The 26372-nt window shown below is 42.6% G+C and overlaps 1 long non-coding RNA gene across 1 annotated transcript in view; it reads right to left on the reverse strand.

Moving 5' to 3' along the window:
• The window catches only part of LOC104682716, a 37261-nt gene extending 12689 nt beyond the window's left edge, over positions 1–24572 (reverse strand). The window contains exon 1 of the long non-coding RNA XR_004055059.1: positions 24354–24572. This is a non-coding gene — a long non-coding RNA (uncharacterized LOC104682716). The remainder of the gene's footprint in view (positions 1–24353) is intronic.
• Between the last annotated feature and the right edge of the window lie 1800 nt (positions 24573–26372).

Here is a 26372-nt window from a genome sequence, read left to right on the forward strand (position 1 = left end):
GCTCTTGTTCATTCCTATTCAGCTTGCCTGTCCCATCCCAAATATACTTGCCTCAGATGGCAACATGACAAAGCTCCCTTCCTTCTCTCAGATGGTTTGTGAGCTTCTGGTCTTCTTTCTCTTCTCCCTGGATTGTGCACAAAATGATGTCAATTTATGGTGGGGCAAGGGGTTACACCATGGACTGTTTATCTCTTTAATTTTCCTCCATGTGGTGAGGTCTTGCTGAACGCAGTCCGCAACTTCTGGAGTGAGGAAGAGAACGAAAAGCTGTAGGCCTGTCACACTCACTCTCAGGATTGAGTTTACCAAAGAGGAACTGTGTAATTTCTTTATATAAATGGCTTAACCAGACCTCAAAAAGTCCTGCAATGAACACAGTTCTCTTTAGGGCTTAATGTTCTCACTTTGCTTCTTTGTTTAAAAAAAAAAAAAAAAGAGTGGTGGGGGGAGGAAAAAAGGCCATTGATCCTCATCCTCCTTTGACCACTGGAAGAAAGGTAGAGAAAAAGAAAAAGAAAATTAAGAAAGGACCCATGTCCCTCCTGCTTCCTCCTCCTCTCCCCATCCACAGGCAAAATCTAATAAAGATGATTAAATTACATGTCTTTTCCTCCCATTGAAATCCACTGCATACTATTCAAATATTAGAACTCAGGAAATAAGGCAGGACAAGGTCCCTCATGAAACCTTAGAAGGCAGCACAGGGGTCTGAGCTGGAGGTCTGCTTGGCTGGGCAGCTCTAATTAAGAAATCACCCTGCTGAGCAGAACTTAATCTAAATAAAATATAAAAAGGAATCCAGTGAAAACCATTACATCCCCACCCCAGCTCCTCACACACCTCACATCTATAGGCTCCGTTTCCCGAGTCCTAGGAGCTCTCCCTCCCATCACCTGGGAGTTCGATGTTGTTCTGTGTGCCCCACAGTACACTCAAAAGTGAAGTCTCAGCTCTAGGAAGAGGAAGCTATGTCTTGTGCTGGCCTCTTGCTGTTTGGCTGGCCTTTCACAGGGCCAGAGGCAGATTTAGTCAATGTTGTTTTGGTTCGGAGGGGCATATGAAATGGAGATTTGACCAAGGATTGATTAAAGAGCTGGTTATCTGCTATAGTTAACAAGGTATTGTGTATTTCAAAATACCTAGAAGAGAGGACCTGAGATGATCCATACATAGAAATGATAAATACTAACAGTTGTGGACACTTCAAATACTCTGATGTGACCGTTAAACACAGTCTATGCATGTAACAAAATATCGTAGGTATCCCATAAATAAGCACAAATATTTGGATCAATTTTTAAACAGCAGACAAAAAAAAAAAAAAAACAGTTGACCATCTGGTGAGCCCTTCTATTCTTAACACAATGAACTACCAACCCACAGCCTCTCTGCAGGCTAGCTGGGTTCTTCTTGCCTGTCCACCAACTGCATTTGATGGAGTAGCCACCTGAGAGCAAAGTCCACATCTGTTTAACTTGATGTTGTTCACTCTCCTTGTACTAATTAGTCCTTCATACTGTATTGAATCAGCCTCAGACCTCTGCCCCACCCCCATCCTGTGTGCTCCCTCTGATGTTGGGTGACATCTTTTTAGCCTCATTTCCCACTCTCCTCCATAGAAATCTGTTCTATGTTCTTGCTGATCTCACTGTTGACCCCATGAGTGTGCTGTTCTCTATATTACACCTTTGTGACTTTGCATGGGCTGCCATGTCCGACCACAGTAGTGGTTCTTAAGTTGTTGAAAACCTATTGAAAGAGATAAACTCTATCCCTAAGGTGGGAAAAGCACACATATGTACATAAACACAGGGTTTTGCCAGTGATTTCAGGGAGTACCTCACTCTCTAAGAAGTATGTGATTACCAACTTGACCCATTTATGCCTGAGGTTGCAATTTTTGCAATCAGATCTTGGTGATGATCTTGAGTAGTAGGATATAAATAACTCCCACATGCTTAGCATTCCAATAATGGAACACTAGGCATAAATGGGTCAAACTCTTGAGATTGATTGTTCTCTCTTTACTCCTCCCATTTTGGGAAAACTCCTACTTATCCTCGAGGAGACCGCCACAAAGATTTCAGACTCCTGCTCTGTGCTCCTTGATGTCTTTTGTCTGTAAGGCCAGTATACCACTTACCACAGTGCAATAATCATTTGTTTGCATGTCCATCTTCCTCTAGACCAAAGGCGGGCAAATGTTCTCTTAACAGTGCCAGATAGTAAAAATTTTTAGGCTTTGCAGGTCATATGGTCTCTGTGGCAACTACTCAAGTCTGCTGCTTTTGCAAAAGCAACCATAGATGATGTCTGTTTGGGCTGCTATTAAAGAATACCGTGGCCTGAGTGGCTTGTACACAATGGACATTTATTTCTCACAGTTCTAGAAGCTGAGAAGTCTAAGTTCAAGGCTCTAGTGGATTCCGCATCTGGTTAAAGCCTACCTCCTGGTTTGTAGGTGGTGTCTTCTCTCTGTCCTCACATGGCAGAAGGGAAAAGGGAGCCCTCTGGGATCTATTTTTATAAGAGTACTAATCCCATGCATGAGGACTTCACCCTCCTGACCTAATACAATACGTTTTCATGCTGCTGATAAAGACATACCTGAGACTGGGCAATTCACTAAAGAAGGAGGTTTAATGGACTTACAGTTTCATGTAGCTGGGGAAGCCTCACAATCATGGCAGAAGGCAAGGAAAAGCAAGTCACATCTTACATGGATGGCAGCAGGTAAAGAGGGAGAGCTTGTGCAGAGAAACTCCCATTTTTAAAACCATCATATCTCATGAGACTTACTCACTATCACGAGAACAGCACAGGAAAGACCTACCCCCATGATTCAATTACCTCCCACCAGGTCCCTCCCACAACACATGGGAATTCAAGATGAGATTTGGGTGGAGACACAGCCAAACAATATCACCTAATCACCTCCCAAAGGCCCTGCCTCCAAATACCATCACATTGGGGAATAGATTTGAACATAAGAATTCTGGGAGGAGGCCGGGCGCGGTGGCTCAAGCCTGTAATCCCAGCACTTTGGGAGGCCGAGACGGGCGGATCACGAGGTCAGGAGATCAAGACCATCCTGGCTAACACGGTGAAACCCCGTCTCTACTAAAAAATACATAAAACTAGCCGGGCGAGGTGGCGGGCGCCTGTAGTCCCAGCGACTCCAGAGGCTGAGGCAGGAGAATGGCGGGAACCCGGGAGGCGGAGCTTGCAGTGAGCTGAGATCTGGCCACTGCACTCCAGCCTGGGCGACAGAGCGAGACTCCGTCTCAAAAAAAAAGAGAATTCTGGGAGGACACAGACATTCAGTCTATAGGAGACAATATGAAAACAAATGGGCATGGCTCCATTCCAACACTTTATATGCACTACAATTTAAATTTCATATCGTTTTCACGCCATAAAATATTTTTTATTTGTTTTTCAAATGCTAAAAAATGTAAAAACTATCTCTTTTTAAATCTCATTAGCTATTCAGAAACAGACGAGATGGGGGCAGATTTAACCCAAAGGACATAGTTGAACTCCTGGTCTTGATGGAGGAGAAGCCCTCAAAGGTAAATCTTACTTGTTTTTGAACTTTATTATCTAATCCCTCAAAGGTAATTCATCCTTGAGTTTCATTATCTAGCATTAACTGATACAAAAAATGCATATAAATATACAATTGACACTTGAACAACATAGGTGTGACCCGTGCAGGTTCACTTATACTTGGATTTTCTTCTGCTTCTGCCACTCCTAAGACAGCAAGACTAAACCCTCCTCTTCCTCTTCCTCCTCAGCCTACTCAGTGTGAAGATAAGGATGAAGACCTTTATGATGTTCTGCTTCCACTTAATGAAAAATAAATATATTTTCTGTTCTTTATTATTTTCTTAATAACATTTCTTTCTCAAGTCTTTTTTTTGTTTGTTTTTTGTTTTTTTTTTTTTTGTTTTTTTTTTTTTTTTGAGATGGAGTCTCCCTCTGTCGCCCAGGCTGGAGTGCAGTGGCTAGATCTCAGCTCACTGCAAGCTCCGCCTCCTGGGTTCACGCCATTCTCCTGCCTCAGCCTCCCGAGTAGCTGGGACTACAGGCGCCCGCCACCTCGCCCGGCTAGTTTTTTGTATTTTTTAGTAGAGACGGGGTTTCACCGTGTTCACCAGGATGGTCTCGATCTCCTGACCTCGTGATCCGCCCGTCTCAGCCTCCCAAAGTGCTGGGATTACAGGCTCGAGCCACCGCACCCGGCCCTCAAGTCTATTGTAAGAATACAGTGTATAATACATATAACATACAAAACTTGTATAATCAACTGTTTGTTACCAATAAGACTTCCAGTCAATAGTAGCCTATTAGTTAAGTTTTTGGGGGGTCAAAAGTTATACGCCAACTTTTGACTGCATGGGGTGTTGGGGCCCCTAACCCCTGCATTGTTTAAGGGTCAACTGTAATAACAACTATAAACAACTGAATGACCTTTTGATTACAAAAAATTCCTTGAGACAGAGCCTGAAAAGAACAACCATAAATGTGGCTTTGGGGACACTGTTGCAGCTTCATGTTTCATCATGACTAGAGACATAATACTTTAAGTAGTTAGCCACCAACACTCCAATCACAAATTCTGGAGGTCTGGGATTATTCCATAAACCACTGGGTAGATGCAAACCTACTAGAGCAGTCTAGTATCAGTAGAGTAAAACATATCTCCTTTTAAAAATAAGATGTCTTTACCACTCCCTGCTTTCACACAATCACAGCTTCTATTTATTTATTTATTTAGATGGAGTCTCACTCTGTTGCTAGGCTAGAGTGGAATGGTGCGATCTTGGCTCACTGCAACTTCCACCTCCTGGGTTCAAGAGATTTTCCTGCCTCAGCCTCCTGAGTTGCTGGGACTACTGGCACACACCACCACACCCAGCTAATTTTTGTATTTTTAGTAGAGACAGGATTTCACCGTGTTGGCCAGGATGGTCTCGATCTCTTGACCTCATGATCTGCCTGCCTAGGCCTCCCAAAGTGCTGGGATTACAGGCGTGAGCCGTTGTGCCTGGCTAATCACAGCTTCTTTGAGCCTCTCTTTAATATTCTCTTAAACCTTATAGGTAGGCAGTTCTGAGACAGCTCCTAATGATCTCCTCTCCCGGTATTCAAGCCCTGATGTAATCCTCTCTTCTTGAATGTGGGCTGGACTTAGTGGTTTTCTTCTAATCAATTGAATACACACAAGTGATGAGCTGTCACTTCCAAAATTAGTTCAGACAAAGCTGTAACTTTTGTTTTGTTCGCAGCCTCTCTCAATTGCCTTCTCAGCTTGTATGCTTTGAAGAAGCAAGCTGCAGTGCTGGAGAGGCTCATGTGGCAAGGAAATGAGGGTGGCCTCCAGTCAGTGGCTGGTGAGAAAACAAGACCTTCTTCCAACAATGGATCCTGCCAACAACCATATGGGTGAACCTTTCTCTAGTTGAGGTTTCAGATAAGACCACAGATATTATACTAACACCTTGATTGAAGGCTTATGAGAAATCTTGAAATGAGAAGACTAAGTAAAACCATATCTGGATTCCTGACTTACAGAAACTGTGAGATGATAAATGTGTGTTATCTTAAGCCACAAAGTTTTTGGGGTGATTTGTTTCACAGCAATTGATAATGAATACCTCAACCTGTAGTAACAACTGGATGTCTATTTACTCATTTTCCCCACCAAAATGTTAAGTTCCTACAGGGCAGAGGTTCCAACATATTCATCCTGCTACCTCTCACAGCCCATAATATACAACCTGGTCCATAATACATGATTAATCAATGTTTGTTAAATTAACATGTATTTTGAATTTCATTGAAATCAGTTAGTCAAAGTGATAATAACATTTAAATGTGCATGAGCAGTAGGACAAGGCAGATAGCTGGTTAGGATAGAAAGTTTTTGAAAATTGTGAGGGGAGAAATTATTTATATTTGTACCCTGTTGTACCCAGCTTAGGTTTCGAAAACTTTCAGAGGGGGGTTATTCATTTACAAAAGACTTCAAAGTTGGTGACTTCCCACCACACTAAAGAGGTCTTTGCCCTTATTGACCCAACCATACTGACTTGCCTGGTACACAGGGAAGGTATTACAAGGACAGGGGAGAAGAAGGAAATAGAAACAACTGTGAAAAAGGTTGAAAAAAATAGGGAAAAGGATAGAAAAAGAGCAGAGGAAAGAGAAGAAGTAGTCAACATCCAACCCAGATGCAGAGAAATGGTTCAAAAGAAAAAGTCTGATTTTCCTGTCTGTAGTCATAAATATTTTGACAAGGAGCTAGGCATTTATCAAAAAGGAAAAAAAAAAAAAAAAGAATAACAGAGGTTGTCTTCCAAAGGACCCAACACTCTTGGAATTCAATGACCTAATTCTGTATGTGGTTACAGTGTAGAGATTGCCTCTTGTCTGATTCTCATGGCATTGAGACCTCTGATTTCTCAACAGCACATGCCACAGCACTATCAGAGGTCAGGAATAAACAACAGAGGGCATGGGGGGCAGTCTAGATACTATGCTCAGCAAACATATTTTTAAATCAGTGTAAATTCTCTCTGTCTTGCTGGTTGCTTATCTTAGCAGTTAAATCAACTTTTCATTACTTCTGTAGACATTATATAATATCTTCTCCCCGCAGCTCCAGCCACCAGCTGTTAGTCAGCAGAATGGGAGCGGGATTAGGTCAGCTTGAGCTGAATAACTTCCATGCTGACATTTGAGGGAACCAATTCCCAGCCACTGAACAAACCTAAATGTTCTGCAATGACCATAGACCCAAATAGTTCTTTTGTTTGTTTGTTTGTTTGTGATGCAGTCTCACTCTGTTGCCCAGGCTGGAGTGCAGTGGCGTGATCTAAGCTCCTCCTTCCAGGTTCACGCCATTCTCTCGCCTCAGCCTCCCGAGTAGCTGGGATTACAGGCGCTCGCCACCATGCCTGGCTAATTTTTTGTATTTTTAGTAAAGATGGGGTTTCACCATGTTAGCCAGGATGGTCTCGATTTCCTGACCTCGTGATCTGCCCGCCTTGGCCTCCCAAAGTGCTGGGATTACAGGCTTGAGCCACCGCGCCCGGCCCCCCAAATAGATCTTAAGAAAGAAACCTGAGAGCATTCAAAGATCAAAACAATTAGAGCTAGTTCTTTCAAGCTTAAATATTCTCATCTGTAAAGTGGGGGCAATAACTGTGTGTCTTATAGGGTTATTTTGAAGGCTAAATATGTGTACAAGCCTCAGTCTACTGAAAGGTTGTTCAGCCATAACACTCTTTTCATTTTGTGTGGGATAATTCTTTGTTGGAGGTTAGGGACACTGTCTTGTGCATTACAGGATGTTTAGCAACATCCTTAGTTTCTATCCACCAGATGTTAGCACCCCACCCACAGACTGCCATCTTCTCCATCATCACCATCAAAAATGTCTCCAGACATTTCCAAGTGTCCCCTGGGAAGGTAAAATCGCCCCTGGTTGAGAACCACAGTTCTAGTGCTTGGCATTGTTCCATAAATATCAGATGATATTTTTACCATTATAATTATTACTAAAGGCAACATCACCCTGCTATGGAGACAGCTGCTTGGTCTTACGGAATCCCTGCAATAGTTGCTGCATTTCTGCATCTTTCCGAGAGTAAGGGTTGAAAAGAGACAAGGTCAATTCATCTGACAACAATCCAATAGGAAACCTACTGTCTCCGTAGAAGTTCTTTTCATGGAAAGGAAATGGGCTACAATTTTGATCTGCTGCAGGAACTAGGTCTATTCCTCAGCCTCACGGTTTGCGAAATGCTACAGACTTCCGTGGGCATAAATTCTCCAGCTTTAGGGATTGCTGGTGTCATTGACTCTTGAAGCTGCTCTTGGATTTCCAAGGGTAGCACCATTTTTACCTGAGAAAAGAAGGAAAAAGATATTCAAGAAGGAGCACTTTTCAACAGAAGTTACTCCATTTGCTGTTTTTGTGGTTTTGTGCTTGTTTGGGTTTGCAAGTGTGTTTTCTGCCCAAATTGTTCTTGCATATTCTAACAGTGTTTGCTTTACGTGTTTTGATACCACGCTGTTTTGAAGGTACAAATGTTTTTCATGGCATGTCTTGTGTTAAGTGTACAAACTGAGAGGTGAATGTCAGTGACTGAATAGAGTACAGTATTCCTCAAAGTTTTTAACCAAATAAACGCTAAGAGGAAAGTGAAGCGAGATTTCTGGAGGTTTGGAAGTGGCCAGCTGACAATATGGCATATCTATATCTCCTATTTTTATCTTTATGCTAAATGCAAATTTTACTTTCTGTGCTAAAATAATGTTTCCTTAGTTTCAAGGTAGAAATGTGTAAATAGACTCTCCATATCGGCTTGTTTGTTCTGTGGTTTTTCCTACTCCCTTTTTTAAAGTATGTGCAGTGAATTTGCAAAGATCACAGTCTTGGTATCTAACAGATCTGAATTCCAGTCCTTGGCTATACTACTGATAGAATGGGTTAACTTGGGCATATCACTTAATCCTGGGGACCCTCAGTTTCCATATCCAAAATGAAGAAATAAGAAGTGACCTACCACATCACACCATTATAAGAAGTAAAGGTAATGTATGTAAACAACAGAGCAGAGGGTCAGGCACAGAAAGTTCTCTATAGTCATTAGCTGGCGTAATTATTATGAAGAGGAGTACTTTTGATGTAAAACACAGGTAGAGGGTCATAAATTTGTTAATCTGCCCCTACCTCCCAACCCTCTACCTACCCTCCATACCTGGCCACCTGCCTCATACAGATATTGCCTAACCTTTAAAGAGGAACACTTTTGATATAAAACATAGGCAGAGGGTCATGCAGTACATGAATGAGAAATGAAACAGAGGTCTGTTAATCTACTGCCACCTCCCAACCCTCTACCTACCCTCTCTATACCTGACCACCTGCCTCTGTGCAGATCTTGCCTAACCTTTTCCAACAGGAAGAAGCTGGGCTCTTGTGAAATACTTCCAAGGATGAAACTAACACAGCTCATTAAGCCTCCCAAGTATCTGTGCTATAAGGATTTCCTGTCACTTTCCCATGACTCTGAATTACATCTACCCTGAGCCCCACATCAAAATCTGGGACATTACCTTGTCATGCTGATAGTTGACCAAATTTGCCTGGCTTTGTTCACGTTGCTTCCCAGATCCCTCTTCTGAAGATTCCGATTTGCTTGGTGTAGGCAGAGGGGCAGAGAATTTATATTTTTAACAAGCCCCCAAAGTATTTCCTAAGATTGTGCAAGTTGAGAAAGCACTGCATTGTGCTGTTTCTGTTGCCCACAGTACCAGAACATATATCCAGACATCTAAAACAAAGAACAGCAGGTGTAATATCTTAAAAAAAAAAAAAAAAAAAAACTTGATCATAGCAAATTTAATATTAGTCTAAATATCTATCAGAATTCAAACATACACCCTCCTTGACCCCGCAATTCTACTTCCAGGAATTAATCTTAACAAATATACTTTCAGATCTACAGAAAGGTGAATGTAAAAGCATTGTCTCTAATGCTGTGCCGAATAATGCAAAAGACTGTGAGAAAAAAACCTAATGTCCAACAATGGGGGAAGAAAATTATGGCATAGCCATATAATAGAATATTATAGAGCTTTACAAAGACAGCTGTCTGTGTTTTGGTATTTTTACATCCATACAAGCCATTCTGTGTGTGTTGAATTAAATAAAAAGTCTCCAAGTTATATTTTAAATTAAAAATGTCAAAGTGCCTAATAGTCTGGGCAGTAGTAAATCTATCTCCTTCCTCTCTATAACCTTTCTAACTACATTGTATGTGTTTTGTGCATTATAAGATGTTTAGCAACATCCTTAGTTTCTATCCACCAGATGTTAGCACTCCACCCACAGACCACCACCCTCTCCATTATCACCATCAAAAATGTCTCCAGACATTTCCAGGTGTTCCCTGGAGGGTAAAATCACCCCAGGTTGGGAACCACTGTTCTAGTGCTTGAATAAATGCACATACTATCCCTGGAAGGATAACCAGAAGCACCACTGGTGCCTGTGGGGTAGGGGACTGGATGGCTAGGAGCGAAGGCCAGGAGGGGACTGAATTTGCACAATATGTTTATTGGACCTTTTGATTTTTGTATCATGCACAGATTTGACCTATATAAAAGTCTGTTTTGATTTAAAACAAAAGCCCTCAGTCTAGCTAGCACTCATACCCTACATTTATTCCTTCCTTTTATCCTTCTCTTTCCTTACCCCACAGCTTTGCTCCTCCATTCACATTAGAAGAATCTTTTCCTGTCCTCCATTCCCACCACAGTGTGGACTTCCTCTCTCCCTATTTCCACTCTGCTTAAGCCCCACTCTTTCCTGGAGGTATGTCTGTCACCTTCAAGTTCTACTAAAGCTGCCTTGAATCTAAGCCACACAGGAGGGTTTGTTGCCCTGATGAAATACATTCCATGACCTTACCCTTCCTGTGCATCTACACATTCCTCGTCGATTGGAGATCTTATCACAGAGAAATGCTTAAAACATCATTGATTTTAGTGTCAAACTTTCTTCTCTCTTATTTTAAATTTTCATACATTTTTAATCTATGAGTGCCTAGAAAAGAGTGATGTCTGTTTGAATTTGATATGTGTGTTGGCATTTCAAACATAAATTTCCCCGTAAACAGCAGACTCCCTATTTATTCTATACAATAACAATATAAGAAAGACCTACTTATAATATCTCCTACCGGCCTAATTATAAGCTCTTGGAAGGGGAGAGCTTATCTTTCACCATTCTACTTTCTTCTTAGGGCTTAATGCAGAAGTTTGACATTAAAGACCCTCAGGAAGTACTTGTTGAGTGAATATCAGAATGAAGTAGTGAATGTACTTTTTAAAAATTTTTATTTTAATTTCTGGGGTACATGTGCAGGTTTGTTACATAGGTAAACATGTGCCGTGGTGGTTTGCTGCACCTATCAACCCATCACCTAGGTATTAAGCCCAGCATGCATTAGCTATTTTTCCTAATGCTTTCCCTCCCCATTTGACCCAGCAATCCCATTACTGGGTATATACCCAAAAGAATATAAATCATTCTGTTACAAAGATACATGAATGTGTATGTTCATTGCAGCACTATTCACAATAGCAGAGACATGGAATCAACCCAAATGTCCATCAGTGATAGACTGGCTAAAGAAAATGTGGTACATTTACACCATTGAATACTATGAAGCCATAAACAGGAACGAGATCATGTCCTTTGCAGGGACATGGATGGAGCTGGAAGCCATTATCCTCAGCAAACTAGGGCATTTGCAGGAACAGGATGTACTATTCTAATTCATTTCTGGGAGCATTAATTGCATTTTGGCAGAAGAACGTATGGTTTGTGATACAGTGTCAGTACCATGGTTGCACAGTCTGTTTGTTGCCTTACAGTTGTTCGCTTGTTTTTAGTATAGTCATTGAGTCTCCCTTGCTTATCCTTGACCCCATCTATGTCCTTCAGAGCACCAAGCATAGGGATTTGTCCACAGCAGGTTCTTGAGAAATGGTATGGAATGAATGGCCTTTGATGAGCAATATAAAGAACATGCAGAAAGCTTGGCAAAAGGATAAGCAGTAAAAGTAAACAACCAACTTGCCCCCAAATCTGCATAATGTTATATTAAATGTTCATCATGGGGGGAAGAATGACAGGTAGGTTTGGGGAGTTAGCCATCTCTCCATACTTTCCAGGAAGTTGGGTTTATGTCTTCTGAGGTAAGAACTAGAACAGAATATTTTTTCTTGATATTTGTGCTTTGCTAACTCCTGTCTTCCAACCAGGGAGAAGGTCTGCCTATTACAAAAAGACTGTGATCCTTTGGACTGTCAAGAACTTAATTAAAAATCATAACTGGTATTAATAACAGATGTGGTCACAGGCCAATTCCTGTGGGTTTTTTCACTTATACATGCTCTCGGGACTCTCCAAATGAAGGCTACCCCATAGTCACCACAGTGAGGGAGGGTGACATTCATGGAGGGCAAGGAATTAGGATCACTCTGGGGACCAAACAATCAGTAAAACCATGATTGTGATTTTACCTAGATTAAGTCAAACATCAAGGACTCTAAGTACTTTCCCAATGCTCACTTTCCACCAGTAAGTTAGCAGCACTTAACATGAGCACACTGGGCATTACCTCTGCAGGAACAAAAGCTCACATGGAGCATTTCACACTCTTAATAGAAGAGTTTGCCTTTGACATCTCAGTGACCAGTGTGAGTCAATTTGGAGACCACATTGAACTATTTCTATCTTGTACTCAGTTGAGGATGTAAGTGGTCCTCCAGTCAACAGAACCCATCTAGGTATGACAGAGAGACAACAGCTTTGGGGTGAGGCATTTTTCACTTGATGTCACTGTATTAGTCTGTTCTCACACTGCTATAAAGAACTACCTGAAACTGGGTAATTTATAAAGAACAGAGGTTTAGCTGGCTCATGGTTCCACAGGCTGTATAGGAAGTCTGTCTGGGGGGACCTCAGGAAACTTACAATCATGGTGGAAGGTGAAAGGGAAGCAGGCACAATTTTCACATGGCAAAGCAGGAGAGAGGGAGTGAAAAGGGAAGTGATACACACTTTTAAAACAACCAGATCTTGTGAGAATGTTCTCACTATCACAAGAACAGCAAGGGAAAAGTCTGCCACCATAATCCAATCACCTCCCACTGGGTCCCTCGCCCAGCATTACAATTCAACATGAGATTTGGGTGGGGACCCAAAGCCAAAACATATCAGTCACTAAAAAGTAATGAAATTATATTACCTGTATCTGAATAGAACTCAGTTGTTAATATGTGATAAATGACAAAAAAAAAAAAAAAAAAAAATCCTAAAGTGGACCCATCACCTCTGGGTATGACCTGTTTTTCCAGAGTAAAGCTGCAGTTAGATGGAAAAAATGCATGTTCAAGATAAAAGTTCTGCTACTTTGGAGGCTTTGCGTAAAAGAAGACACTGCACAAGAGTTCTTCCAGGCTGACCTTGTCTGGTGACCATAGTCAAGTTACTGAAGATGGCATCTATAGAGCAGATCCAGTGACACCTACCACACAGAGTTGTTGTGAATGCAGATTGATAGACATAAGGTACACAGCATTATGTGACTGTCGAGTGCCTAGTATACATTAGGCACTTAACAAATGCTTGACCCATGGGAAAGACCAATACCCAACTACATACCCAATTTCAGACCCACACGAGGACTTGATTTCCACCATAAGCCGTAATGAGGCTAAGACTATAGGAGGCCAAGGGGGGACATTCCTACAAAGCCAATCTACAGCTCGGAGAAGGTTCTGAATTAAATCCTTACCATGCAGGTCTAAATGACACAGGGAATGTTCCCTGTGGGACTTTAGATAACTGTCATTTGCCTGCTGCATAATTCTCAGTACTGAGGTTGCTTCCTTCCCTGATAATAACTGTCCACTAGTTAGTTCATGGCCAGCAGGCTAAAAAACAGAAAGTGGTTGGTGTCAGCCTCCTGAGTTGCCAAGTGGAGATATTTTTCTCAGGTCTCTGGGTGAGTTTCTAAGCCAACACCCTTGAAAGGGAAGCAGAGCCTTCGTGCCACAGGCATCCAGGACACAAGGCCTACACAGTATTTTTGAAAAGTCATTATCGCCCACTGACGATAAAGGGGCATTCACAGTGGGCAAAGCCACTCCACGGGAATGGGTGGAGCTGGTGCTACCAGGCAGGCCGTGGACCAAGTTTGCAGCCAGTTTTCTTTTTTCCAGCATCTCTGGAGTTGAGCAGGTGCCAACACAGCTAACAGCTTTAGGAGGACCCCATGGACACAGATAGAAAGCCCCCCATCTTTTCCGTGGAATCTAGCAGCAGCTACCAGGGGCGTCATCACACTGCATTAATTTTTTCCCTTGCCTGGTTTCCCACATTCTGTGACCACCTTAGCTTGTGCCAGGGAAAATATTGAAAGCCTAGGTAAACGAAGGGGAACCCAACATTCACCAGTCTGGCCTTAAAATAGCCCGTAGAACGCCCCCATCCCAGAGAGTACACAGGCAGTGACTGCAGCTAGTGTGCTCAGAGCAGCCGCCCACCCCACCCCAACGGCTCATCCGATTCCCATGAAAGCCTATCTCAGAGAGAGGACAAAGAAGCAGCCAGGCTCCTTTGCTGCCTCATTCCCTTTGGGTTCAGGGATGTAGGTGAATATTAATGAATACCAAGTGACTTGATGCAAACCAGCACAAGCCGCTGGACTGGATGGGGTGAGAACCCTGGTAAAATATGTCTGGGGTGGTGTACAGGTTGAGTAGAGAAAATGGAGAGAGCCAAGAGGAAGAGTGTTCCCGCAGGAGCGTCAAGGCCTCGGGCGTTACGGGGCACACCCCAGGGCTGAGCTCCCAGGGAGAAGGGAAAATGTTTTCACACTGACTGCTGGGCAGCCTGGGACGTAGCTCTAGAACCTGCTGCTGTGGCCCAAGGCTGCATATCTTGGAAGGAGTGCACACAGCAGGGAGAGGGGCCCAATAGCAAGAGGTGCAGAAGGAAGAAAGGAGAACAGAGAGAAGATCATCTGGGGTCAAGGAAAAGGAAAAGTGTGTAGCATATAAGCTTTATTTTCCCCATAAAATCTTGCCTGATTGAGCACATAAACCTGCAGGATACCCAGTGAAATCTGAATTTCAGATTAACAACAAATACGCTTTTCAGGATAAGTATGCCCCAGGCAATGTTTGAGACATACTTAGACTGAAGAAAAAAAAAAATCAGTGTCTATCCAGAATTCAAGTGTAACTGGGTGTTGTGTATTTTATAGGCAACACTATCCCCACATCTTGCCCCCTGGGCTATAATGGAAACCCTCAAAGGCTGAGACTGTTTCTGCCATGTCCTTCCTGCATTCCATGTGCTACTTTGCTCTGTAACGTAGCACAGAAAGGCATCATAGCAAGGATAAGTGTGAACGCTCAGCAATCTGACTGTCCTGACTTCACCTGTTATTAGACCTGTGATCTTGAGCAAGTAACTTAATCACTGTTTGCTATATTTCCTCATCTGCTAAATGGGGATAAAGATAGTTGCCTGACTTAGAGAGTGGTTATAAGAAAACAATACATGGGGGCCAGGCGCAGTGGCTCATGCCTGTAATCCCAGCACTTTGGGAGGCCGAGGCGGGTGGATCATGAGGTCAGGAGTTCAAGACCAGCCTGGCCAAGATGGTGAAACCCTGTCTCTACTAAAAATACAAAAATTAGCCGGGCGCAGTGGCAGGCACTTGTAATCCCAGCTACTCGGGAGGCTGAGGCAGAAGAATTGCTTGAATCTGGGGGTTGGAAGTTGCAGTGAGCTGAGATTGTGCCACTGCACTCCAGCCTGAGTGACAAAGTAAGGCTCTGAGAAAGAAGGAAGGAAAGAAGGAAAGAAGCAAAGAAAGGAGGGAGGGAGGGAGGGAGGAAGGGAAGGAAGGAAGGAAGGAAGGAAGGAAGGAAGGAAGGAAGGAAGGAAGGAAGGAAGGAAGGAAGGAAGGGAAGTAGGAAGGAAGGGAACAACAATATATGGAAAGCATTTATCGTATCATAGGTTCATGGAAAGTACTCAATAAGTGCCAGCCATTAATCACTATTGTTGTTATTATTTGCCACTTGGTAAATAAGGGAGTCTGATAGAGAGAAACTAACTCATGGCTGTTGGAGACCTGTCTGAAATGACCCTGGACTTCCGCAACCAGCTTTGTGACCTTGAGAGAGAATTTTCCTTTGGGGTTCCAAGACACCTTCTAATTCTAAAATCCTATCATTTAAACAGATTGAATGAGTAAGAACCAAATGAAATAAAACTATCTCCATAGATGTGTACATGGGCTAAAAGGGTTAGAAAGCAGAAGTGTAACAGAGGATGTTTCACTAGACAAAATAATGATACTAAGCCCGTTCCCAAAGGCAAGATGTCTGGCTTTCGCAATGTTCTGATCTCAGGAAGGCTAGGTTCCAGAGACTTGGACAAAAGACAACTACATTAGAGCAGAGTATGTCTGTCTCAACTTGGATTTGCAGGAAGAAAATTTTAAAAACCCTAGTGCTATGGTCTAAATGTCTGTGCTTCCCCCAAATTAATATGTTGAAATTCTAACCATTATATTAATTTGAGGTGGGGCCTTTGGGGCATCATTAGGTCATAGGGGTGAAACTCTCATGAATGGAATTAGTGTCCTTACGAAACACGCTCCAGAGACAGCCCTCATCCATTCCACCATATAAGAAGAGAGAGAGAAGGCTTCAACTGTGAACCAGAAAGTGGACCCTCACCAGATACCATATCTGCTAATGCCTTGATTTTGTACTTTCCAGGCTCCAAAACTGTGAGAAATAAATTTACGTTATTTTTAAGCCACCCAGTGTGTGGTATTTTCTTATAGCAGCCAGGACAGACTAAAACAGCTAGTGTAATACCAGAATGGCCAAAAGGGAGAACCTTCTCAGCTGCCAGCTTACCCGGCTGCAGTAAATAAATTCAAGGCAGCCAGCACCAACACAGCAGAGAAGCCACCGTCCCCACCATCCACGATGCCTTTGTGGCCCAAAGTTACTCCACTCTGGGCTGGGCACAGTGGCTCACCCCTGTAATCCCAGCACTTTGGGAGGCCGAGGCGGGCGGATCATGAGGTCAGGAGTTCCAGACCAGCCTGGCCAATATGGTGAAACCCTATCTCTACTAAAAATAGGAAAATTAGCCAGGCGTGGTGGCACGTGCTTGTAGTCCCAACTACTCGGGAGGCTAAGGCAGAAGAATCGCTTGAACCTGGGAGGCAGAGGTTGCAGTGAGCCGAGATCACGCCATTACACTTCAGCCTGGGCGACAGAACGAGACTCTGTCTCAAAAAAAAAAAAAAAAAAAAAAAGTTACTCCACTGTGATTTCCAGTGGTTTCAGATCATTTCAATTCTCTCTGGTGATCTTTATAGCTATTCCTCACTACCCCTGTGAAATTATCACTTAGCCATAAATAAAATATTTGTCCCTCTCAAGTTATTTTCAGGAAATAGTCTCAGCACCAAGAAACCAGGGATAGGCAGACATCTTCACAGCAATGATTTCCTCCCAGGTGACTCTTGTAGCAGGTGATAGAGGTGAACAGAGGAGAAGAGGGGCAGCCAGCAGTCTACTAGCAATGTGGACTCCTTTCACATTGAGCTCAGGAGCCTTTGGGGAATGATGCAATAAAGAGAAGACACAACCTCTTACCCTGGCATATTCATAATGTACATGGGAGGTAAAAGTGTCTTCAATATAACCATAACTTAAGAGGCTGAATGTAGCAATATACACGTGCAAATATAACTATAAGGTAGACGGAGTGAATCTGTGCTACAATAGCAAAGAATGAGTCACATAAGCCTAGCCAAGATGCAGATTTTCAACAGGTACATGATTGGTTGGGGAAGAAGGTGAGAGTGGAAAGAATAATGTTCTATGCAAAGATAGGAAGGTTTCAAGAGCATGACAGAATGGGCATGAATGAGAACCTAGTTAAGGAACTAGGTAGGAGGCATGTGAGCTCTTCAGCATGTAGGCTGGGCTCCTGACTCATTAAATTAGCTCACAGATCAGGTTGCTCCTAAATAATTGTATTTTCTATAGTTGTTCCTGCTGTAATGTGATTTAAGGAGATTTGCCAAAGCACTCAATGGTCTACCAATTTAAAAATATGTCCTCCGCCAACCCAAAATTCCATCCACTGTATCTTCCTGATTATGTAATACTGAGGACTTATACATTGACTGTCTATGGAAGGCAATACAGCAATAGCTCATGAAATTATAAATCACACCTTTTTAAGTAGCCATTTAACATTCAGAAATTTGTTCTGCAGGTATACTTGAGCGTGTACCAGGTTATTTATTTCAGCATTGTTTACGAGATCAAAATATTGAAGCAACCTAAATGCCTGTCATCACAAAGGACATCACTAGTTGGCTCAATGATGGTATTCATACATCCATAGAATAAATGCAAATTAATAGAAAATATGGAAGTTCTTGAGTTACTGACATGAGAATCTCTAAAATGTGTTGTTTCAAACAAAAAGGCAAAGCCTGTAGGGTATGTTGTCATGTTGTTGAAAATTCAAGGGGCTGTAAGGAGAGGGACCGTAATTCTCCAGTCATTGAGTTTGGGCTGCATTTGGTGACTTTCTCCCAAAGATTGCAGTATGGAAGTGAGGAGATGTAACCTCACACTGGAGAAACCTGACACACATTACCTTGGCCAGGTGATCAAGGTTAACATCATCAGAGATAAGTCATACTGAAGTACGTACCCTGGATATCACATGATGAGAAAGGCGCTTCATCTCTGAGGTCATTGTCTCAAAACCCTTGTCTAACCATGAGAAAAACATCAGTTGAACTCAGATTCAGGAACCTTCTGCAAAAAACCAGCTCCTCTCAAAAATGTCCAGGTCATCAAAAACAAGGAAAGTCTGAGAAACTGTCCCAGATCAGAGGCGTCTAAGGAGACATGGGAGCTCAATTCAAGATGGGATCCTGGAACTGAGAAGGGACACTGGGGTAAAAGTAGTGAAACCTGATAAACTGTGGAATTTAATTAATTCTAATATACCAATGTTGGTTCCCTAGCTGTGACAAATGTACCACAAAACTACAAGACGTTAACAAAAGGGAAAACTGAATGATGCAATAAATGGGGACTCTGTAATTATCTTTACAACTTTTCCTTAAATTTAAAACTAGTCTAAAATATGGCATTTATTGATAATTAATATTAATTATTAAGATTAAGAAAATGTGGCACATATACACCATGGAATACTATGCAGCCATAAAAAAGGATGAGTTCATATCCTTTGCAGGGACATGGATGAAGCTGGAAACAATCATTCTGAGCAAATTATCACAAGGACAGAAAACCAAACACCGCATATTCTCACTCATAAGTGGGAACTGAACAATGAGAACACTTGGACACAGGGCGAGGAACATCACACACCAGGGCCTGTCATGGGGTGGGGGGCTGGGGGAGGGATAGCATTAGGAAAAATACCTAATGTAAATGACGAGTTTAATGGGTGCAGCAAACCAACACAGCACATGTATACTTATGTAACAAACCTGCAGGTTGTGCATTTGTACCCTAGAACTTAAAGTATAATAATAACAAAAAATAAATAAAAGCAGTAGAGATTTTATAATTGCCCACATATGCATAAAACATCTCTGGGAGGAAAAGCAATAAACTAATCATTGCAGTTGCCTCTAGAAAAGGACCTCAGTTGCTGGGGGAGGTGGTTTTATTTTTATATTTTGAATTATAATTCATGCAATCATACTACCTCTTTAAATATAAGACAATTTACATATTTTAAGAATAAAAAAGAATTTTTAATACATTTTAAATTTGTTTCTATAAGACACCTTAGTACTCTGAGTAACACATTAAACCAGTAGCTCCCCCAAAGAATTCATTAACTTGGATTCATTGCTTTTGTTAATAAGTTGGATGTCCTAAAATACAAGGCTTCAAGGATGAACAGTATTAGGGGTATGTAAGTCTTGAGGAAAAAGAGAACATTGGATAATGGTGTTCTTGGGATATTCTCCAAAAACGTCCCAAGCCTCCATGAGACATGAAAGTATGAAGTAACACAGAGATAATGGAAAGAGAGATAGAATGCTACGCAGACTAACTTTGCTGACATGAAAAATGTATCAGGATTAGCTCTCCTCTGCTTCCCAATAGACTATATTCTATATCATCCCAGTTCTAAAATGAGCCTCCCTCTGCCTCTTGGCCCTTAACCAAGAGAAATAGACTGAACTGTTGAACTTCTAAAGGACACCGGGGACCCCGTGAGAGCTGCCTCTGGAGCCATTCTTTCCTGCACTTTGCCATCACCCTTCTGTTTCAGCCACCACTTGGCAAAAACCAGCTGAGAGGTGACTGTGAAATGAATTCAAATTTGACTCCAAGAGGGAAACAGGGCTCTCCAGGCAGAGCCATAAGCCCGAGAGAAAGGGCACAAGATTAACAGGTCACTGAGCCAGCCAGGGCGAGGAGCCAGGAGGACACCCACCGAGAGAGGCAGGGAAACGGTTAATAACTCAAGGTGACAAATTAAGCCAGCTACTCAGGGGCTCCAGTTTGGCTGATTGTGAAGTCAAAACAGAACAGTCGGAAACCGGGAAGGCGCTGTCACTTTTACTGTATTTTTCCACACGTATTTTTATTTTATTTTTTAATTTGGAAATGTTCGTGGGGAACTGGAAAATGCAGGCTGGAGAACTCCTGGGGTCTGGGAGGGGAGACACTGTGTCTTTGCTGGATCTCCATCCAATTTGGACCAGCCGCTCCCTACGAGCTCCAGCCGCCAGGGCCAGTGAGTCTCCTAGTGGTCGTCCTCCTTCCCTGTCCTCCGCCCCCCACCCTGTGGAGATATTCTCACCTCCTCTCATTTTCACTGCCCCTCTGTGCCAGCGTGCAACCTCCTGCCAAGTTACACCAACAGTGTTCTCCATCCACCAGCCACACCGGCCTCCTTGTTGCTGAACCCAGCAGCTGCTTAACAGGCAGCAGATGGAGAAAGGGCTGGAACTCTCAGGCAGGAGGGAAACCTTGGGTGGAGAGGCAGAGGAGAAATAAAATGCTCTGCACCTATCCCAATCAGTATGTGGCAAGGACCCGGCCTTCTCAATGCCCCACATTTGAACAACTAGCCCATGGAAATTCCCTAAAAGGAAAGGGTAGGCCCAGGATGTTTAAAATGATCGTGGACCCCGTTTTGGGAAAACTGAAGGAGATTAGGACGAACTGTGACAAATGTATTCTGAGGTTTACCTGCCCCTTGGATCTAAGAACTTTGAACTTCTTAGTGGAACCTTCTAGACAAGAACTTTGAACTTCTTAGTGGAACCTTCTAGACAAAAGTTTTTACTGTGCATGTACTTTCTAAATTACAGGATGCATGCTTATCACAACTTTACATTTAAATGATACTTTCTACATCAGACGATATACCCTCTGCATAGATTAATCTTGTAGATTATTTTAACTCCTGGTAGTAGAATTGACAACTTGACTTTAATATTAAAGACAAATATGGTCCCCACCACCATTGCGTGTGCGTGCACGCGCGCGCGCGCACACACACACACACACACATTCACGGTTCATTCTACAGAGGTATCTCCATGTGGCATTGCAATTCCAAATTTGAGTTTAATGTCATCCATTCTAAAGAAGACAAAATGGTTTTACTAAGTGAATTTTAAGCAAGAGAAAAATGGATAGAAGGCAGCATACACAAGTGCAGAGATGTGCAGGTCAAACACACACACCCTTTCTCTTCCAGTGAGCACTGCACTTGCTTCTGAGCACCCAAAGGACACTTTGAGAACCCCAAAACAGCTGCTGTTGAAATGGCTCCACTAGGGAAATGCTTCCCTATCATTAGGCCAAAGCTGTAATGCTCAGGTCCTGGGTTTCTTAACGATGGTTTGGGGCTAACGCCTGGTGGGTCATCCCCTGAAGACCTTATCCACCCAGTTGCAGTCTCTGACCCTATCTCATGGAATAGTTCAGAAACACAATTCGCCCATTGTTCTCTGTCTTGGAGATTGAAGGAGGGGAGAATACAAACCCCCACCTCGAAAAGATTAGTGCAATTATTAGCCAACAGTAATGGCTATAAGCCAATCTGTTCTCAAATCCTCCTGAGCACCAAGTCACCTTAGAGTCTCTTAAAGCCCCAAACACAAGACTGTGTGTTTTCTTGAATTTTGCCATGGTGTTCTCGAAGGCTGCTGGGCCGGTGGTTAATGCCGCCCTTACCCACAAGGCTAGTAAGCAGAGAAAGAAACAGTGAATAATGCATGTGTCTGAGCCCTGGGTCCCCATGCCCCCATAAGTCTGTAAAAAGCAGATGTCCGGTCCAGACAACATTGGCAGCTGCTTCACCTAGCGTTGTTTGGGCAAAATGCTTGTTAGAACACAACCATAGATTGTGACTTGTAGTTAGCATTAATTATAGAATTCTTGAGCAACGATGTGCTTTTTCCTTATAGGAATAAATTTTTTGACCCCTGTGCTACCATTAGCACTGCTGGTCATTCAAGGTCTCCCATCAGGAAGTATGAGAAAAGAAGTTAAATTGTGTTCCAAGATTTGGTACACCTGACTTATACTGCACACATATTTCAAACTGTAGTCTCAAGAGAAATGAGGGCTTATCTTAAGCTACTCAATGTATATTGATTAAATATAGATGATGATGGGAAATACAAAGAAGGAAACTTCAAGGATACAAAAGTTTTTTTTATATATTTACAAAATACCAAAGCAACCGCTTAACTGACTGAATTTAAGTCACTGATCAATTAAATGAGACATTAAGATAAGAACTTGTCAACTGAGTCAAAAAACTGACTACTCCACTTAAGAAAGCACACGCCTGTGTAAATAAATATAGAGGTGTACATTAACATAAATCAATACCTACAGTTCACGGAACTATTCAATCATTCCTTCAATCTTCAAACCATTACTGATTCCCTACTATGTTCCTGGCACAGTTAAAACCAGAGGCTTGATTTATTTTAGAGTAGCCATATTAAAAATCTCTTTTATTTCTAGAGAAATTCATACTGCTTAGGAAACACAAGCAAAGGAAACAAAAGCCTCAAAGCTGAGCAAATAAAGAGGTAATTTTCTATGCAATGGCCAATTGGGGGAGCTTTCAAGCATCTATTGTTCATTAGTGGGAAGACCTATATTAAACTTTGTACGTGTCTATGAAATACTTTTATGGGGTATTAAATATAACCCCGTTCCTACGAATTAATAGCATGTCTTTGCAGCGTTCAGCCTCGTTTCTCACACAGCAGGCTATCAGAAAAGTCTCTGTTGAAAAGTCTAGAGCCTGAGTCGAAGTCACCAAGTTACAATGACTCAATATTCTCCATTATTTATTCTCATACACACACCTTAACAGAACAAGCGATATACCCCCTGCGTTTGTATATAGCTCCCATGATGTACATTCTAATACATACACTTAAACACACACGCACACACAAATCTGTTTGTCATCTGGGAAGGCTAAGATTTTAGTTAGACCTCAGAAAGATTTCTGTGTAATAATTGGAAGATAACCGAAACCCCTGATGACTCATTTTCTCTACTCACAAAATGGAGGTTAATAAAAATAATAATAATAAATGGGTCCATTTGGAAAGTACCTAAAATCCTGAGGCTAAATGTATTGTGTAGATATAGGAGAATCTAGTGTTATAAAAGGTATACATCAGACCACTCTTTGGCATTATTCGCTGGTCATAAGAGAGATGGGAATATATAGCTACTAGAAGAATTTTCTCCTCGGAATGCCTAGAACTAAGCAACTGATACAATTACTGTCCGTAAGCAATATGGCATTTTAAAGGTTTTGTCAAGCAAATATTTGAAGTATATCTATCACATTCGGGTGGGCATTCCTGTGCAAATACAAGCACAGGCACAAGCCCATTTAAACTCTGTACTCCTTTCTGCAAAATGGATATAACTCCATTCAGGTCTATTACTTGATCATAGCCAGTAATGATTATTGTAATCCTGGAGAAGGAGAACCAATAGCAGAATAAAGAATATTGAGGCTCTGATGAAACACAGAGCCCCAAAACCCCTGGGTCCCCCTTTCATCTTTAGTTACTTGTCAGCCCAGAGGCCCGGCCTGTGGGAACCCAGCTCAGCAGCACCTTCATGTGGATGAACTTTCTAGATAAGCGCCCTGGGTACCAATATGCCGTAGGAAATCCGATCCACAGCTTGCTGCTCACTCACTTAACTTTCTTGTGTTGGAAACCAGGCAGCGGCCCTTCACACTTTCCAACAGCTCCCTTGTTTGCTTATGGGGAATCATGCAGATTGAGAGCAAAGGAGAAATGTATAGGAGGCAAGGGCAGGGGATAGAGGCCTGGCCAGGAGCAAGAAGATTCGTGGTAAGAAAGCCTGCCCTTTGGGAGAAGAGTCATTCATACCTGTCTCCATCAATCCATTGCTGATTATCCTCCCTAACTCCCTTCCCCCAATTCCTACACATCAATACAATTCCTTTGTAGAGGTTGGCCAGCTTCTCCCCCAGCAGGTGGCCGGAACAGACTCTGCTGGGAGATTGCAACTCACCCCTAGTGCCTACATCGAGGCAAAAAGAGAAGAAATAAGGATAACAGTGAATCATCTGTCAAGGTTAGCAAAAACAAGATTCAACTGACAGCTTTTTAGCCCAGGCAGCTACTCACCTGGATCTGGCATGAGGCTTGACCAAGTCAGGTAAAACTCCAAAATCCAAATGAGTAAGTCCAAGAGTCTCTACCCTGCCATTTTTTCCTCTGCCCCTTGGCCATCGGGTGTGGTTTAGCTGACCAAGAATATGGTTCTTTTAAATTCAGCAGGGTTGTAGAACTCCCGGGCCTTAGTCTAATCCTGCCTACTATTCTTCAGTCTCGAAGCTGCTTTTGAAGCCGGAAAGTACCGGCAGTGGAGTGCAGAAAGCTTGCTCCAAACATTGAATGAGCCCACAGAATACCTCAATCCGATCTTTTATAGTGCTTTGTTTATTACCTGTGTGCCCTTATTTCATAAGGGAACTGAGAAAGAGAGAGAGAGAGAGCAGGAATGATGAAGATGACTATTAGTAGCAATCCAAAGACACCTTTTCTTAAGCCTCATTCATAGAAGCAAATGTGGCCAAACAACCTAGCAATTGTTCTCTCAAATGTCACCTTTCTGTATGGGCCACTGTGCCGATAAAACTCGACTCTCTCGTTTTCTGCTCCCCCTGCAGCCCCTCCCTGAAAAATTACGATGTTATCCTCCAAATATCTCCGGAGAAATTGAACCGACAAGGAAAGCTTTTCTTCTTCTCCCTCCCCGTGCACCCTCCTCCCGTTTTTTTCTTTCTTCTTCACGCAGCTTGAACAATTTGGCTCTGTTCTGGGTGCATTCCTGTGGCCCATTCTCTTTTGGTCCCCTGTACAGGCCTGAGGATGGTGGGCCAGAACACAGGCCCACATTCAGACCCAGGATAGCGCTTGAGGGGAGGGCCGGGGTGGAGGAAAGTGAACCAAATGTACCTAGGATTGTTGCGCCACCAACTTAATACCTGGGCAGAAAGACAAAGGCTCTTTAGAAAGAGCCTGAGCTTCGGGGTAACCCATCCCCCCACCCTCCCAGAGTTCAAAAGATAACAGGAGCTGAAAATAAGGCACTCACATAATTAAACTTTTCCAAGTCATTTCAGGGGACATTACACATGATGACAGAGAACTCGCTGCTAACCCTTTTTGATGAACAATCTGTTAAGACAAGAAGGGAGCCTTTTTCTCCCTGTGTGTGTGTCCTTGTGTCTGCAGGCCCATGTACCTGCACAGGTGCATCCGTGTCTGGACGAAGTGATCAAGCCCCACACCTTTTTACATAAGCAGAGGTGTAACCATTGCTTGGAAATCCTCTGATTTCAGGGCAGCCTACAAAATGAGGAGGCCCTCTCAACATGAACTCTTTTATTCTCTCAAAGGGTATGTGGGTATTTGAAAATTTTTATTCATGGATTTATTTTTGCTTGGGATCCAGAATTTGCACTTGCCCAGGTTAGAGGGTAGAAGTCTGGGGAATCAGTTCTGACAGTGAAGGAAAAGGAATTCCTGGGTCCATACAAATCATAAAGTGTTTAGAGGGCCTTTCTTCCAAAGGAGGCAGGTGCCACACCTGTTAATATAGTCAGCCTTCAAAAGGCAACTTCAAGACAGCACCTCATCATCCTTAGCGTCAAGCTCCTTAGCCAAACTTTTTATTAAAAGGAAGAATTTTTAGTCAGAAAATTGGAAAACCCTGACACAAAGAGCTACCCCTACAAGACAATTGGGAAATAAGAAGGGAAAATGGGGCCGGGCACGGTGGCTCACACAGCACTCCAGGAGACCAAGGCAAACGGATCACCTGAGGTCAGCAGTTTGAGACCAGCCTGGCCAACATGGTGAAACCCCATCTCTACTAAAACACAAAAATTAGCCAGGTATGGTGGCGGGCGCCTGCAATCCCAGCTATTTGGGAGGCTGAGGCATGAGAATCTCTTGAACCCAAGAGGCAGAGGTTGTAGCGAGCTGAGATGGCACCATTGCACTCCAGCCTGGGCGACAAAAGTGAAACTCCATCTCAAAAAAAAAAAAAAAAAAAGAATGGAACAAGTGTGCACCTTAACACCAAACAGGACTTCTGCTCTCTTGTAAATAAAACACAAAGATACACTTACACCACTG

This window comes from Rhinopithecus roxellana, chromosome 19, assembly GCF_007565055.1.
Source record: "Rhinopithecus roxellana isolate Shanxi Qingling chromosome 19, ASM756505v1, whole genome shotgun sequence".
In the NCBI taxonomy this organism is placed as follows: domain Eukaryota; kingdom Metazoa; phylum Chordata; class Mammalia; order Primates; family Cercopithecidae; genus Rhinopithecus; species Rhinopithecus roxellana.